At 41.8% G+C, this 16,782-nt stretch overlaps 1 protein-coding gene across 3 annotated transcripts in view; it reads left to right on the top strand.

Annotated features, from left to right (window-relative positions):
- The first annotated feature begins 612 nt into the window (after positions 1 to 612).
- The window catches only part of LARGE1 (LARGE xylosyl- and glucuronyltransferase 1), a 276,630-nt gene continuing 260,460 nt past the window's right edge, over positions 613 to 16,782 (top strand). For 2 of the 3 annotated variants that reach the window (XR_013340002.1, XM_077783379.1), the window contains exon 1: positions 613 to 1,044. The gene's annotated coding sequence lies outside the window, so the exon portion shown is untranslated. Of the gene's footprint in view, positions 1,045 to 2,887; positions 2,975 to 16,782 lie in introns of all 3 variants that reach the window. The other variant, XM_021553947.3, reaches the window with a different exon arrangement.

The raw sequence follows: 16,782 nt of genomic DNA, 5'->3' as shown, positions 1-16,782 counted from the left end.
CTCGGCGCCTGTCGCTGGGCGGCGTGAGAGCGGGCTGGCCCCGCCTCGGCCCGCGCCTCCGCCCGCCCAGGCACAGACATGACACAGACACACAGGCGCTGCGGCCGCCGCTGAGCCAGCCCGGGGCAGCGCGGCGGCCGGCGTGCGACTCCCGGCACCCGCCGAGCGGCAGCGGCGGCCGCTCCCGGCTCCGCCTCGGCTCGCCGGGCGGGCGGCCGCGGCCCCGACACCCGCAGGGGGCAGCCTGGCACCGGGCGCCGGCGGGGGAAGGCTGACAGCGGGGAAGGGGCGGGAGGCGAGGAAGGAAGGAAGGAAGGGGAAGGGGACAGCCTGGCACTCAGACTCGGGGGCGGTCTCCAGGCACGGGCACGGAGCGAAGCCGGTCGGAGCGCGGCACCCAGCGGTCGCTGACTCCGGGCCGGCAGGAACAGCAGCGACCGCGGCGGTGCCGGAGGGAGCCTCTCCGTGCTCGGCTCCGCGGTGCCGGTGACCTTCCCGGAGCTGATCGCCAGGCCGGGGCAGGGCCTCCTTTCCCCGCGGAGAGTGTGCACCAGGCCCCGGGGAGAGGGCAGGAGGCTGGGCCGGAATCCCCCGTTTCCCCCAGGTCCTCCTGGCCGCCGGCGGGGCCTGTGCGCCGCGCGGTTCGCCGCCGGGGAGAGGGGCGGGGGAAGGCGAGCGGGACGGACGGACGGACGGACGCGGCCGGGCTGCACCTCGGGACAGCGCGGGGCGGGCAGGCCCCGGAGAGAGCTGAGCTGGGCGCCGGAGGAGGCGGCCACCTCGGCGGCGCATCCCGAGAAGAGTCGGGACCTCGCCACCGCCCTCCTCCTCCTCCCACCGTTAGCGGCTCCTCGTCCCGCGGAGAGTGGAGCTGCCGCTGCCGCCCCAGCCGGGACCCGCTGGCTGTCACCTCCGGAGCGCCGGGCTGCGGGGACGGAGCTGGAGCTGCCCGTCTGGAGCGCAGGAGGAGGAAGGACCGCTGGCTTGTGCGGAGCGGCGGGCGCTGAGCGCCCGTCCCGGCGGCCCGGGAGCCACCCGGGGAAGGTAAGCACCTTCTCATCTAGTCTCTGCTGCTTTTGGGAGCGAGGGGCGGGGGAGGGCAAGAAACAATCGGTGAGTGTCTCCCTTCCAGCAGCCCGGGGTGGGGGCACCCGAGTCCAGAGGGCCGGGCTGGCAGTTTCATCTGCTGGATTTTAATCCCCATCAGATCCGGAATTGAAGAGATGCTCAGGCGGAGGCGCGCCTGTCGCTTCCCGGCACAAAGGGGCACGTTCCGCCGGGCGAGGGAGGTTTCTCCGCTCCACTCGCTGGCTCCGCTCCACGCCCTCTGCTCCGGCCGGGCTGCGCTCCGGCTGCGCCCCGGCTCCAGCCCCGCTTCGCCGGGGTCCCGCCGAGTGCCGCTGCTCCGAGCCGGGAGAGCCGGGGCTGGCGGCCGCGGCTGGGACGGAGGGAGCCGAGCCGCGGGGCGTGAGCGCTCTGCCCGCCCGAACGGGACCCGGAGGCAGAGCCGGAGCGCGGCCGGGACGCCGAGCCGAGCAGGGTGACCTCCCCATCCCCTGCCAGCCTCCCCTGCAAGCCTCCAGCCCAGAAAGCGCTCCCTTGGGAAGGCTTTTGCTATTACCTCGTATCCGAGAACTGTGTCATTTAGATCATTAATCCCTGCGCACCGGGGGATGCGGGGAAAATAGCAACTTGCGGCCCTGTGGAGGTGACGTGAAGTTTGACAATGCCTTATGTAACACTTTTTGGAGAGGTTCCTGGTTTTTCTGTTGTGCCTTGTTTTAGTAAGCAAGTGGCTTTTCTTCTTTGTAGAGCATCAGACAAGCGATTTTTGTGTTTTCACCTGAGTACCGTGTCTCCTGCTTTGTTCAACTCAGGTCTACTGGTACACAGCATATGAAGCCTACTTTTTCCCTACATGCATTTTTTATTAGCCAGTGGAGGCATTTGAACAGTTGTTAGAAGTCTTACCTTTTTCTGTATGTATTTCACATAGCACTTTTAAAATTACTACAGGAAACATTTTCACAGGACTGATTGTCATGCATGTATTCTGGAAGGTATGGATGCCAGGTTGGAAATGGCAATAAATCAGATGTCTTTTAAACGTTCTTAGCTTCTTTATAGACAGTATCAGTGCTGGAAAGACTAGAAAGCACCAGGCTAAACAAAACACTATGTTAAAATCAGACCTGGCAATTGCCAACAGGTCAGCATATTTTATTTAATGATATCTGCTGGATACAGATTGAATTTTCTGTGTACGAAGTATTTTTTAAACTTGTTCAGAAATAGAAGCAGCAGGAAATTTCATAAATGGGTTGAAGTATTGCCTAGTTTCCATAAGGGATTATATCTTCTACCATGGAAAAAACCCCAAAGCCGAAATAGAAAGCTGGCCTCACACATAAAAAGACAGAGTAGTGATTTGTCACATTTCGTCAGACTCCCACTGCACAGAGTCGCTAGGGGGACTGGTTTGGGTGGGCTTCTTCCCCTCATTCAATGGTGAAAATGCACAGACTATTGTGATGATAGTTCTGAAATGTTCTTTTCTCTACCTTTGTGGAGTTCCATCATTATACTGTAAGCTTAGAGGAGAAATCATATGTAGAAACTTGGGTGATGAGTTAAGGGCAGGGGATCTAACAAAGTTGTTTTGCTCCTTGCTGCAAAGGAGATAGATGATCAGAGGTTAGTTTACTTACATGATCAGAGGTTAATTTACTTATAGGTAGGACAAGCTAACAAAAAAATCTTGAATATCTTCACAGTGTTTCAGTATTTTAAAATTGAGAAAAGTGGAAAAGGTATCCCTGTACTTCTTGAAAACTGGCAATTGCTGGTATGTATTCTGAGTTTGAAATGCGAAATTCTTACTGCTTAGGTGTCCTGTGACGGCCCTTGATCAGAAAGGCTGCAAGTCATGTAAGAGCCGCAGTAACTGCAGAGTCTCTGATGGATAATTGGATTGGTAGGTTGGTTTTGATTATTTTTTTTTTTTGTCTTTTAATTGCCTGCAGTAGTAGCTGGTGCCATTTCTCCATCCTGTTGATGTTTAATTCTCATGATTTTTGGATTATGTTGTGTGTAGCATCTTCTGTGCTCGAAGTATATACTCTCTTCTCAGTTGCTGGTAGGTAAAGCGTAGCTTGGAGGTGTTTGACTGGCAGTATGGAACAAGATAATTTTTTTTAATGTCTGAAATACACATGACAACTTATTTTCTTTGTTGTTCGGATGATGTGAGAAGATTGTAGGTTTTCTCAGGTCTGGAGAAATATGCACTGGTTTTCTATGAAGAAGCACTGAAAATAGTATGACTTACATCTTGAATTCACTGTGCCAGTTTTTCAGTCTGCAGAAATTCCAGAGTACAGTCTTGAGAAAACCAAAGTGCAGAGCAGTGATGAATGACTGCATGCCTGTTGGAAACATGATAATCTGTCAAAGGCTTGATCTGAAATTTCAGTGCGTAGGACTTTAATATTAGTAAAAGTAGTATTCCTTCTGAATTAATTATTTTAGAAAACTATAAAATTAGGCTTCTCCCAAGTGCACTTAACTCACTGAACTGAAGTGTTCTTAAAAACAATGATTTTGAACTTATGAGACTACTTTCTGCTCAAATGTGTGGCTTGTGTTTTTGCCTGGGATAAACAATCGGTTGTTAATATATCCTTAATGGAATACTCTCCTCTTTTATCCTTTATCTGGTTATTTTTTATTTTTTTATGTGGCCTTATAAGACCAATCTTAAAAAACAAACACAGACAAAAAACTAACAAAAACAAAGCTTTTCTTTTTTTTTTTGCCTTATGTTTATAAAGGCTAATAATTGGTAAAATTCATAATCTGACTACAAAGTCTATGCACTGTACGCTAAACTCTCTCTGCATGCAAACTCCTATTGATGTCGATTAGAGTGTTTATCTAGATCCTGAACAGCAATTAATTTTTTTAGAAATGTGTGTCTATCCTTATTTCCTGTCTTACATGCAAGCCTATGTTAATGAGCTCTTGTCAGCTTTGAAGACTTTTCATCATCCTTATTAGAATAAATTAACAAAAATGTCTGTTTTAAGGATATGAGATTTCTGGTGTATCTTCTTTGCCTGTAATGTGTCTGTGCTGATAACATTAAGATTTGTATCAGAAGAGAACATAATGGCTGGTGCAAATTTCCAGTTGGTGATTCTTCATGAGTTGGTCTCCATTCTCTTCAGAGTTGGCTCTGTTGATTATTTGCCTAATGCTGTGACTAAAGAACTTTCTCAAAAGTGGTTTTGTGTGAGGAAACGTATGCATGTCCATGACAGGGAAATATGCACAGGTGTCTGTTGCAATGAAACATGTGCACATGTCTGTTGCACTATTTTTGCTCTGTTGTCTGGGTTTGGCTCATCTTCCTTTCGGTAATGAATGCTAACTTTTAAAAACAACCATTGTTCATTAATGCTGGCCTTAAAAACAGTCATTGTTCATTATTCCACACTTGGCATAATTTAAGAGCTGGAGAGTCAGAATTACCTCAAGGAAGATATTTTTGCTTTTTCTTTCCTTTATTTCCTTTTAATTGAATCACTAATTTTTCTCTTCCTTGTGATACACCCACCCGAAGATAAAGGTTAAGAAATGAAGGTTGTACCTTGTAGGGATTCATTACTCTCTTGGTGTCACTTGGTTTAGTATTTGAAGGTCTGTCTTGTCAGAGCTTGTTCAATGCATGGCTGTAGAAAGAGGGCAGCAGATAAGAAATTCTATTTTATTTGGAAGTTGGTAGCTCAAAAATCAAGGAGAAAATTGCTAGAAAGGATTATCCTGGCCTTGGCACTGACTTTGAAGAAATCTGCCAAGGCTGGAATCCTTGTTTAAGTGCCATCTGTGTCAGAATTAGAAGCAAACTGTGCAAAATAGTTCCATTACTCATTCTAATTTGCAGATCCAACCATGTCTGATAATGTTTATAGTAGTATCTACATCACCTTTTTAGCTCTAGCTACTATTTCCAGAACAGTGGGGTTAACTGGGTAGAAGCTACACTTAAAATTATCAAAAAGAGCCGTAGCAATGTCCAGCCTGTACCATAGCAAAAAGTCTGATCATGTAACCCTGCTGGTGGAAGAAGCTGCAAATCTCAGCTGATGCAAATCTCTAAGCCCCACATAAGTTAGGTATGCCTGAGAATAATAAAAATAAATAGATTTTTTAATAGGTTAAAAGAAATAGGTTTTTAAGGCTGGAGTTCTCTGACCTCATGGCTCTGGTTGCTTGACTAGTGGGTGCTAGAAGATAGGTGCCATCACGACTCTTCTCACATGCATTTTTGTATATTGTTGAGTCATTTCTGTTGCTCCACGTCTCTGCCAGTTTTTAATCCTCAGGCAATAGTTGCACATGATGACCAAGACTGTGTGCTGCCTGAGAGGCAGCTTGTCAGGGGTCACATCAAGGAAGAGTGGTTTGATTTACTGTTTCCACAGAAATCTGTGAAAATTAGAGAAATCATAGCAATTTCTCATCTGCTGTTGTTTGGCCAAACTGCAAGTAGCAGTGGTAACACCAGAACCAGAGCTTTCTTAAATAAGGACACCACCCATGTCAGTATAAACCTGCTTTCACTCACCTGCACTGAGCAAGAAAACGTGTTCAGAAAAAAAAAAAAAAATGAAGCAACCCTCTGATTCCTTCACAAGAGATGTTCTACTGCTTAAAACTTACAGGGAAGTTGAGTTGCATCTCTCAATAGCTCCTCTACAGTTTATCCCAGAATGAAATACTAACGTACAGAGTATCAACATACCACTTTAGCTTTTACATTTTATCTGCTGATAGGCATTTGGCAGCTAAGACTTAGGACTGGGAGAAAACTAGAAATTGTTACTGAGGAATCTTCATTTAAATACAAAGAAGAATGAAGGATTTTGTTTTAGTAGGACACAAGAGGAAGAGGAAAGAAAGGGCAGAGAAATTAAGGGAAGGAATTGTAGAGTTTTACTTATTTACTGAAATATGAAACTGCTTACAATTTTTAGATGGACTTGAGAATGATTTTAAGTTGTCAGCTTGGAGAACTGAGTATTTCTCATTGTGGAATGCCAAGTGTCACTGAATGGTGGAGTGGGATGAGCAAGAGGAATTGAGAACTACTCAAATGAGGTGATGTTTTCAGTTGCTATTTAGATTTCTCAATCCATCTTTTTCTGGTGAGGTTTCATTGTCTCCCTCTTTCTGATTACCTTGCTGTGTTCCAGAACCTCAGTAAATTCTCTTGGTGATTGTTTTCCCTTCTGTCTTCAGTTAATGTTGCTTCTAATCAGTACTGCAAATGGGATTTTATGTTTAAAAATTACTGGACTTCAGTGTATGAATCTGCTTAATTAAATATTTTTCATGTCAAAGATTCTAGAAAAGTGTATGCCACTGGATAGAAATAAGAAATGAAAGCCCATAATTTTAGCGTTATTAAATACCTGAATGTATGTTCTTTAGATTATGTTGTTCTTAATAATACTAGCTTTCATTGTTTTGTTAATAGAAGGGATGTATGAGGCTTCTTTATATAAAATGAAGTGACATTCACCTTGAGGCTCTTCAAGCAGCAGTTAACTTCTGTATTTCAGTAGTCTCATTGTTTTTCAATCCTGAGACTGGTTCTAGAGTGTGACTTAGATTTAAACAGGTAGGTTGTCATTCATGTAAGGCAGATTTTCAAAGATAAAGTATTGGCTGGCATGCTTGGGAATTCTTAAATGAGATAAAGATGGTTCCTGCTGCTTTGAAAGGGTGCAGTTGTATTTTTGGATTCTTCCATATTGAGCATACTGTACAATTAGATGCTGTTTTATCAAAGTAGAGAATTGGAGCATTGAAGAATGAGGTCCCTATAAAGGTCGACGTTTTTTGTTGCTATTATTGCAATATGTTATAATTTATGTCCTTGATCTTCTAGAGCTCTTTAGTATCAACTATATTTATGAGGAATCTGTTCATCTTCAGTGACTATTCCAAGTAGTAGAAATCAGTAGGTGACGATGTTGTGAACAGTTTTTAATACTAGAAGAGCTGCATGTTGGCATTAACTTCCACAAAGCAAAAATTATCAGTTTAAGGAATGGTAGAAGCTTTTAGTTGGCGACGTCTTCCTCACTGAGATTTGTGTCATCAAAATGGGGGCGCTACAAATAAAGAAAGAATGGAAAGAAATCAGTACTGATAGTGAGTTTATTAAAATATAGGATGTACTAGTGGCTAAGCCAAACCATTTGGTGATGAGCAGATACTCTAAGAAAGAAGCAATGTGTATGGCAATAAATTCTCATCCTTCCATAGTTGCTCTCAGATCTCAGGTGTGAAGAAGGGAGTAAAGCCAGAGTGGCTTTAATTTCTGCCTTTCCTTCCAAACATTACAGTCTGCCTGCCTTTTCCCGTGTTCCCACTATAATGCTACTGCAGCTTAAAGACTGCTAGATTAAAATAGCAGCTTCTAGCAAACTTCTGGGGTCATTCAGACTTATACTGTTCAGGTTAGCCATGTAATCCTTCATTGTTGGAACACCTCCTTTCCACATGAAGGCATTGCTTTGGGAATGATTCCTGCACTGCCAAAACCAGGATGCTTTCCAGCTGGTTTGGAGAGTGGAGAACCAAACACAGTAATGCCTTGCAATATGGTTGGCAGTTTCGGGATTTACATCTCTACTGTTGCTATCCAGAGTCTTGCCCCTTGTTTTTGTGTGGTGTGCTGGGGAAGTTGGACTTGAAATCTCAACTTGTTCATACTACCAGTTGCCACTATTCTCAGCCTGGCACCTGAGGTATCAGGTGCCAGGCTGAGAATGCATCATGTATCAAATGCATCATGTACTAAAAGCATCTAAGGTGGTGTTTAGTAAACTTAGATTTTGATTTTTATTACTGTTGCAATGTGAGTTAACTGTGCACAGTTGGTGAATGGGCTGAGAAGAAATATGTTCCTAACATTTTTTCTTTATTAAGATGAGCAAAAATAGTAATATTGTGGCACTAGTATGTAAGGAACGGAAACTGATGACAGTATTTTTCATATGCAGAATAACTTTGCCAATTTCCTAGTCTTAGACTTGTTGTAGAAATAAATCAGTAGGTTTCTGAATGCTTTACAGAGCTGCTTAGAGTGAGGAAAATGATGTAGAAAGATAAACTCATTCTGTGACAACCAGCTGATGCACTGCAGGTGAAGTGATTTGAGCAAAGTTGCCTAAGTGGTTAATCAAAAAAGCAAAGAGCAGAGCTCTGGTTTCTGAAAGAGTCAGTGTCTTGTGCCTTAAACATGTGAACTATATGAATACTTCTTGTCTTTGGCAAGAACTATTGCTTAATATAGTTGTGGCCTTAGATGATGAAACCAAGTCCCTAATGATACTCGGCATATAGTAATTATATTGTGTAAATATTCAGAATTTATGTGCATCTTAAACAAGCGAAAATTAATTGACAAGTAGAAAACATACAAAATAAATGGATCCAAGTGAAATTTACAAATACTCTTTGTTGGTTTAGAGGCAGTGCTGTGACCAGGGGAAGCAAGGAATGTGTTTTATTTCTTGAAAATTGAAAATAACACTTAAGGAAAGAGGAAAATGCTTGAAGGAGTAAATAAATATATATCTTGGTATTTAAAAGTTTTGGGTTATTGTTCTTTAAATATATGGAGTTTGTCTATGGTCAGGTGGTGCTAACAACCTAGAGAATGTAACTGGAAAAGGCCACTGCCATCCAGAAGAAAAGCTGCCATAAATGAATAGTAAGGAAGCCAGATTTTCCACTGAATTATTGGCCCATGTTCACTGAATTCAAAATATGGCAGTTTTATTGATTGCATCATTTTATATCATCTTTGACCCATGATGAGCAGGGGCAGACACAGCATTTGTCTGAATAGAAAACTAGTGTCATGTTGCTGAGCAAATCTGTTAAGGATACAGGGGTGGAGAGAATGAGAGAAATAGCATTGAGGTAAATCCATGTTTGCCAGGTGTCTGAAGGCTATGAAATTTGATAGAGAACACTTTTTTCAGACATCCTAAAGCTCTTCAAATTTTTCACAGTGAGTTTCTTGCCTTTCTGTTCTCAGTTCAAAAAATGCTGTATTGCACATCAGCAGTAAAGATTTCTGGCTCTGATGTTAGTATCAAGAATTCTTTGAAATAATAATTTTACAGCCTATTTTATTTAATGTGTTTGAGTTTTGTTCCTCAGTTTCATATGTCCTGCTCTTGAACACTGATATTTTAAGAAATGCCCAATTTTTGTTTCCGTTAAGATTTTTTTTCTTTTCCTTTTGTCCTTAACTTCATACTTTAAGTTGCTGTATATGAAAGTAATATGATCTGAGAAAAGGTCTTGACATTCTGTTTGAATTAGTGGAATTGTGAATGTAATACAGAAAGCAGTTTTTATTCATTTTATTAAAATGCCTAGAGGGTCTGGTTTAGAGAGCGCTCATTGCATGCTGGGTGAAGCACAAGTACACTGAGTGTACCTAAAGGATACTTATGATTAGGAAAGCTGGTCTAAACCAGCAGCAGAACATTGGTTTGGGGCTGGAAGTTTTCTGTAACAGCAGTGCTTTAAAAGAATCAGGTAATGGTTGAGGTTGGAAGGGGCTGCTGGAGACCATCTGGTCCATCACCCTTGCTCAAGCAGGGCCACCTAGAGCCAGTTCTAGGACTAAATCCAGATAGCTTTTGGGTATGTTCAAGAACCAAGACTCCACAATCACTCTGAGCAAACTCTGCCAGGGCTCAGTCACCTCACAGTAAAAAAGTGTTTTTTGATGTTCAGATGGACTCTAGTCTTTCAATTTGTGCATGTTGCTTCTTCTGCTGTTGCTGAACAGGATCACTGAGAAGGATCTGGCTCTACCATCTTTATACCCCTCTTCAGATACTTATTCTTGACATTCCTCACAAGTTTTAGCTCCAGGTGGGCTCTGGCTTTCCTGACTGCATTTTTGGATCCTCAGACAGTGTCTATGTTCTTCCAGTCTGCCTGTTCTTGTTTCCTCATTTTCTATGATTTCTTTTTGTGTTTATGTTTTGCCAGTATCTCCTTTTTCATCTTTATAGGCCTCCTGGCATTTTTGCATGACTCCCTGCTCTTCAGGATGACTGTTTCTTGAGTTTGGAGGAAATGATCCTTGAGTATCAAGCAGCTTTCTCTGACCCCTCTTTCCCTCCAGGGCCCTGTCCTATGGTATATTTGCAAGCAGGTCCCCAGAGACCAAAGTTTATTATCCTGAATGCCACAACTGTGATCTTGAAGGGTTTTTTGCCCTTCTCCCTCCTGCTGGTGTTGTTAATGCCACCAGGATCACTGCAACTTAAAGCTGCCTGTGAGCTTCATGTCCCTGAGGAGCCCTTCCTTTTTAGTAAGTGTGAGGTCCAGCACAGAATGTCTCATTGTTGGCTCCTCTATCACTTGGGTCAGGAATATGTCAGTGCTCTCCAGGAGCACTCTAGATGTTTATCCCTTGATGTGTCATCCTTCCTGCAAATACCAGAGTGGTTTAAGTTCTCCCCCATGAGGACAGGGCCTGTAATTGTGAGGTTGCTGGCCCCTGTCTGTAGAGGGCTTTATCTGCTTGATTTCCTGGCCAGGTGCCCTGTAGCAGATGCTCACTCACTACAGTGTCACCCATACTGGTCTGCTCCCTAATCTGTGCCTGTAAGCTCTCACTTAGCTCATCACCTATGCCCACACTAAGGTCCATGCCTTCTGATTCCTCTCTCATGAAAGGTGTCTCCACCTCCAGGTCCTTCTGACATATCCTTCCCAACGAGCTTGTATCCCTCCTCTGTAGCACTCTACTCATGCAAGCCATTGCAATGTGTCTCCATTCATCCCAGCAAGATTATAACTGCACGTAAATCTTGAATTCCTTGTGTTCACAATATTGATGTTTATTCATGCAAAAAATAAATTCCACAATGGAGGGAAGCAATTCAGATGAAAGCACTGCTTTTGTCAGTATAACTGTGACTAGTGTGGCAGCTTCTGCTAGCCAAGTGACATCAATCAGCAGTCACTCTTCACACCATCAACTAACATAGCTGGGGTGTCAGAAATTCCCAACACGAGAAAGCATTCCTGCCCAAAAGTGCTTAGAAAATACAGAAGAGTGTGGTGAAGTGTTTGAAAACTGGTAGTTTGTACGTTCCCCTTTTTCAAATTTCTTAGACTGTACTTTTAATCTCAGTAATTGTTGTTTCAGTAATGCATGCTTATTTGTTGGTGGCTTAGTTTGTTAAAATGCCTTTGGAAGAAATACCATTTGTATTCCTGTGTTGAGGTCTACTGAAAGCAGCAACATGGGATGATTCTGAAAAAAATCACTTTAGTTCTAGGACACAGCTGATTTTCTCTGTTAGACTGCATTTCTTTACATTGATTTTAAGTGTATTTTATATTCAATTTGAATGTGTTAAAATATTATAGTAATATTTAATACCATTTTTGTACTATCTAAACAAAAACCTTTAGCAGGATCGAGACAGATCCCACTCACCTGCCACGTGATTGTAATTTATGAAGATGAAATGCATCTAACATGGCAGGAACTGAGTCATTCATCACAGATAGCAAGAAATGTAAGTCTCCTTGTATTTTTTGTCTTTTCTTCACCTGTATTTACCGTGCATCTCTGAGTTTGTGACACAATTGTACTGATCACCACAAACTCCTTCCATTTGATCCGTTTTGAGTCAGGTACTGAGATAATTTTTAGGATTTGGTGTTTTAGATTAATCAGAACAAAGTGGAATTTCTGGTGGAGTTTTAGTGGATTGAACACTGGTTTTGCAGCAGGTCAGAGATAACACTATTAAGACAAGCATTTTCAGGATCTGTTTGTAATATTGATTTCCATCTTTCTAGTGAGAAATGGCTCTAATTATTCTGATTTTCTCAGATCCATTTCCAAATCCTCATTACTTCTACCCAAGGAGATTGCTATATTATACCCTAGGATGATTTCAGTTAGATAGTCCTGTCAGATGCTAACCTGGAGCCAACTTCCATGCTTCTTCTGCTGACTGGACCTTTCTTCTGAGTTGGCTGAGGTAACCCAGTGCAAATTACCAGTAGTAATTAATCCTCCTGAGCTAGGCTGAACAGTGGGAGGATGTGAAACCTGTGCCTTTTGCTCTTAGCTAGGTTCTATTCCTTTCTCGATACCAAGCTTGAGCTCCTAAGTTTTCAAAGCCCCTCTCAACACCTGAATGGGAATGTTTCTGCCAGGTTCACAGGGCTGGGCCCTTAACAAACTGGACATTAAATACTGCCGTGAAAAACTTAGTCATTTTTGCCTTACTTTTTCTATGATCCCACTCCCTCAAATCAATGTTGCTGATAGTGGAGTGAGTGAGGTGCAAACCATTAGATATGAGGACCTGTCCAAGTCCTGGTGTTTGAGATTAACTCACTGTTCATCAGCTACCAGTGTTTTCTGTGGGGAATACGGGCATGCATGCAATGATGCTTTGGGATGGCATGGAGTTCTCTGAAGAGATCCCAACAGTGATCTACATTAGTAGGGTTTTGACACTCCAAATTAATATGAATGTAGGAGGTGATGCTCTGTGATTAATCTTTTTGCATAAATATTTCCTATTAGAGATGGCTAAATAGCTATACAGCACCCTAGGAAAAGAAAATGGAGTTCAGCAGAGCATGCAATGAGCAAACTTTAACAAATTACATCTTTGTATCTATCATCTTGACTTTACTCGAAAGGTGTGCCTTTGGAAAGGCAGTAATGGGACCTGCAAATGAAAAATGCTGTTCTTAATAAGAATGTACAAGCTTTTTTCATGGTGGTATATAATAAAAAAAGGTGTTGCAGGTTTAAATAGAGAAAAGCAACAGGAATTTCAGTGGAAAAATTATTACAATTTAAATTAAACCAGATCTGCCAGAATCTCTCAGTAGTGAGTAATATAGTACATCTTTGTTGTTCTAGTACTGCAGAGCCTGTTTCGATGCATCACTATGATGGAAATGAAACCACAGTTTACAAAATTAAAAGCAGCCGTCCATCCATTTGCTAGCAACTTCTGTGTCCTCTCTTCTTGCTGCCTGTGACTGAAACAATGGTCCTTTTATATCTTGGCATGTTAATATTTGCAAAGTGTTTTTGAAATCTGAAATGCACAAGAAAGGTGCTAAGTATTCTTGCTTTCATTTAGAACTAATTTTCATTTGAGATGTTCTTGTCGTGGCTTATACTTTGTGTGAAAACTGGAGGGGATGCAGTGATTTTAAAAATTCTGGGCTAATGGGTAGGAGAGCTTTTGCTCTAATACTGTGGCTCAGGAGTATCTTATGGATGCAGGCCAAGATCTATATTATATAAGTTGCTTTGCTAAGGGCTGGTATAGGAGTGTATCTGAGATTATTATATCAAAATGCAGAATGGGCTGTGCTTCTTGCATTAATCTCTCCAAGCATCACTGGATGTCCAAGGTTCTGTTGTACTTGGTAGGGTTTTTTCTTTTCTCTCCCTGCATGTCTGTAGCTAACAGGTGGACTGAAGCTTTGTATTCCCAAGTACTTGTTTCTTTAAAAAACCTGAATGTTCCATTAAAGTAGAGATTCTCTAACCAGTTGTGCCACTGTTACTTTAAAATTTGTTGCCATTGTGAAACTACATATAGGAGGAAAAAGTTCTACAGAAATCTAATTAGAACACTGACATGTCTAACTGGCTGTCCCATGTTTATATTTATGTATTACACTGAAAATTAGTGAATGCTCTGGGTCTATTAGATATCTTCCTTTGAGGTGAAGATAAGTATGGAATGTTACATAGTCAAAATTCTCATCTGTAACGTCATTAACTCCTTTGAAATTATTTAGAATAAATGGTGATCTGTAGGCAGTTTCCGAGTTGTTCTTAGTTGGCTAGCATCTACGTTATTTTTATTTGCATGTGCATTGAAAACATCTTGGGTTGACAAACTGAAATGATTGATACAGGTCTAATTTCTGTAAATACAACTTAGGAAATTGTATTAGGCATATTCCAAAGCCATTGAGGCTTACTCCAACTATGTGGGAATGTAACAGCGTGATGTCTGTCAATTAATTTTGGAGCAGGACTTAAATATGTGGTCCTCAAAAGTTGCAAGAACTGCTTTCTTTGGCTCTGAGTGGTTTTCATTATCTCTTAAGTTTTGCCTTCAGTAGTTGACTTTACTCAAGTGTGTCTTGGTTTAGAAATGGTGTTCCCCAATAAGTGTTCTCACTGAAACATTCCAAACCAGGCACTTCTTGCTCACTTTGTCTTTTACTTTCCCCATCTGGGCTGGGGAGGACAATTGGAGGCACAAAAGATAAAGGTCACAGGCTGAGATAGGAACGATTTATTGGAAACAGCAACAAGCTAAGGAAACGAACAGTAACAATTGTAATGATACAGCGTCCACGGAAGAGGTGAATGTACCCAACTGTTCTCTCTGCCATGCTGTGGTACCCTGGGAAAGGACCCTTTCCTCTATTCCTAGAAAATGATCCGAGGTGGTGCAGAGTAACCTCCAGCTGAAACCAGGACAGAGTGCATATTTATTTGCCAGAGGAGGTGAGGATTATTTCACAGGACAAATGCAAGGCCTAGATAGTGTTGTATCTCCATGTGTTTTATGGGAAATTTCCTTTTGTACTAAGCATATTGTGCAAATGTAAAGTTGTGTTGTAAATGAAATCTCTTAATTACTGCTCAGCTTTGCTAAGCTTTTTACTTTAGTCAGCAACTGCCTTGCTGAAAAGTACCATAATTTTGAAGCAGAAATTTAGGACTGAAGATTTCCAACCAATTTCTTCATCGTTACAAGAATAATGGCTTAGTAGTCAGGAAGAAGAGCATTCTGGTTTTGTAAATAGTATTAGTAGATTAGAACAGCATGTTTGTTTTTCTTCACCTTGTCACTGGAACTCTCACTTCTGATTTTGGTGCTAGTTTTTGGACCCCAACTTTCACTATAGTGGTTCATTCTTTTACTAATCAAGTTTTGATCTACATTTTGGATCACATATGTGTGCGTGTCTGTCGGAAAGAGGGCTTGCCTTGAGACCAGCCAACAGTTTGTACTTTCTTACTGGAGGAAGAAAAAAAGAGGTTGATGGTAAGATAGGTGTTTGGAATGTTTTTATGTATTCTGAAAAGTATTCTTGAAAATTGAGAAATGTGTGTGTCTGTAGTTATGTCTGTAATTTTAAAAGGGTGAGGTGGCATGATTACCTGTATAAGGTTTATGGGCTACTTACTGAAGTATTTTAATTGTCTGCTTAGGGTTGCATAGAGCATAAATTTCTCATTGTATCTGGAGTCCAGGTTAAAATCTGAATTTGTATGCTGTATAATTCAAGCATGTTTTCTTAAGTCTTCATTTTGACTTGGACTGTGAGAAGTTTACACAGTGCAGTCTGTAATGAATATTCTAAATATTGTCAATGACAGTGGTGGTCTTGTTTGAGAGATGATTACTCCCTTGTTGCATCCCCAAATGTGTGGTGGCTGCTGATTGCTATGCTTGCCTGTTTAGCCTACAGATACGTATTTCCCTGGTTTAGCCACTTGTTTTCCTTACCTTCGGGTTTTGTGAGCGTGTTTGGAACAAGCATAGTTTCTTCATTAGATATTTGCACCATGGTGAGCACGAGAGCCGTGGGTCTTCGGTGGTGCCTGGCAACCGCAGTTGTGGTGCTGAGCATAGTGCTCTGTAATTAAAGCGTACACAGTTGGACAAGACTGGCAGAGCTCATTAAAAGCACACTACTAAATCAAGTTTACTGAGTGTACCTTTAAATCTTACCCTAGACTCTATCTTAACCTGTGAGAGGGTTTTCTGTTTGCCATTCATAACTGTAGGGGTCTCTAGCCTTCAGATAGCAATGGTAGTAACATCTACAATATGAAGACAGAGGTGGAGGTATTAAAAGCAAAGAGGGACAATGCAAAAACCAGTCTGTAATCCTCTGGGATAATGGCCTTAAGCCACATATCCCTGTGATTTATGCACTTGCTTTATTTGTTATCTTGGACAAAAAGCTTTGTCATTGAAGAGATTTGATAATAGCCTGTTCACAAGACTGTAGTCTCTTGAATTCACATAATAAACCAAATAATTTTGGACCACTTATGGGTTTAGTCATCCTTGCTGTATGCATTTCACCTCTGATTTCACTTTCAATAGCTTAGATCAAGCTAGATAAGGACTTTCTGCTCACTTAGCTCTCTTCCATGGTGGTACTATATAGAAATGTCTTCCATTTTGTGCTTTAATATATTGGAACTTTAGTAAGATACATGTGTACTGTACCTGCAGTATGTGTTATGTGTAGTTGGCATATGTGAATATAGGTTGGTAAAATTTGCAACTTTGTACTTTTGATAAGTACTGCCACCAGTAAAGGCCTATATTAAGATAAGCAATCTAAAGCAGAAGAAAAAACTTTAAAAATTTCTTTACTTTCCAACTCTACTGCAGTTGCAGTTTTACAGTAGTAAATGATGCAGTGGTAGAATCTATAGGGGATGGAAGTGAGTTTCAGATCTTAGACACCCAGCTTATTCCAAGAGATGTGCACTCAAGTAACTGAGGAAAGTGTACGTGGAAGAAAGGTGACATGCTGGAGCAGGGAACCACGAGATTGCAGTGCTGTTTTTGAGGTGGAAAATCTGTCTGAGGGGAAATTTTCTAGAAAGGAATTTATTCTGGAAATAACTACAAATGGTGCTTTTAC

The sequence above is a fragment of the Lonchura striata genome, chromosome 5, assembly GCF_046129695.1.
Source record: "Lonchura striata isolate bLonStr1 chromosome 5, bLonStr1.mat, whole genome shotgun sequence".
Taxonomy (NCBI): domain Eukaryota; kingdom Metazoa; phylum Chordata; class Aves; order Passeriformes; family Estrildidae; genus Lonchura; species Lonchura striata.
Note: the sequence above shows the minus strand (reverse complement) of the source record. Positions and strands in the feature narration are given on the sequence as shown.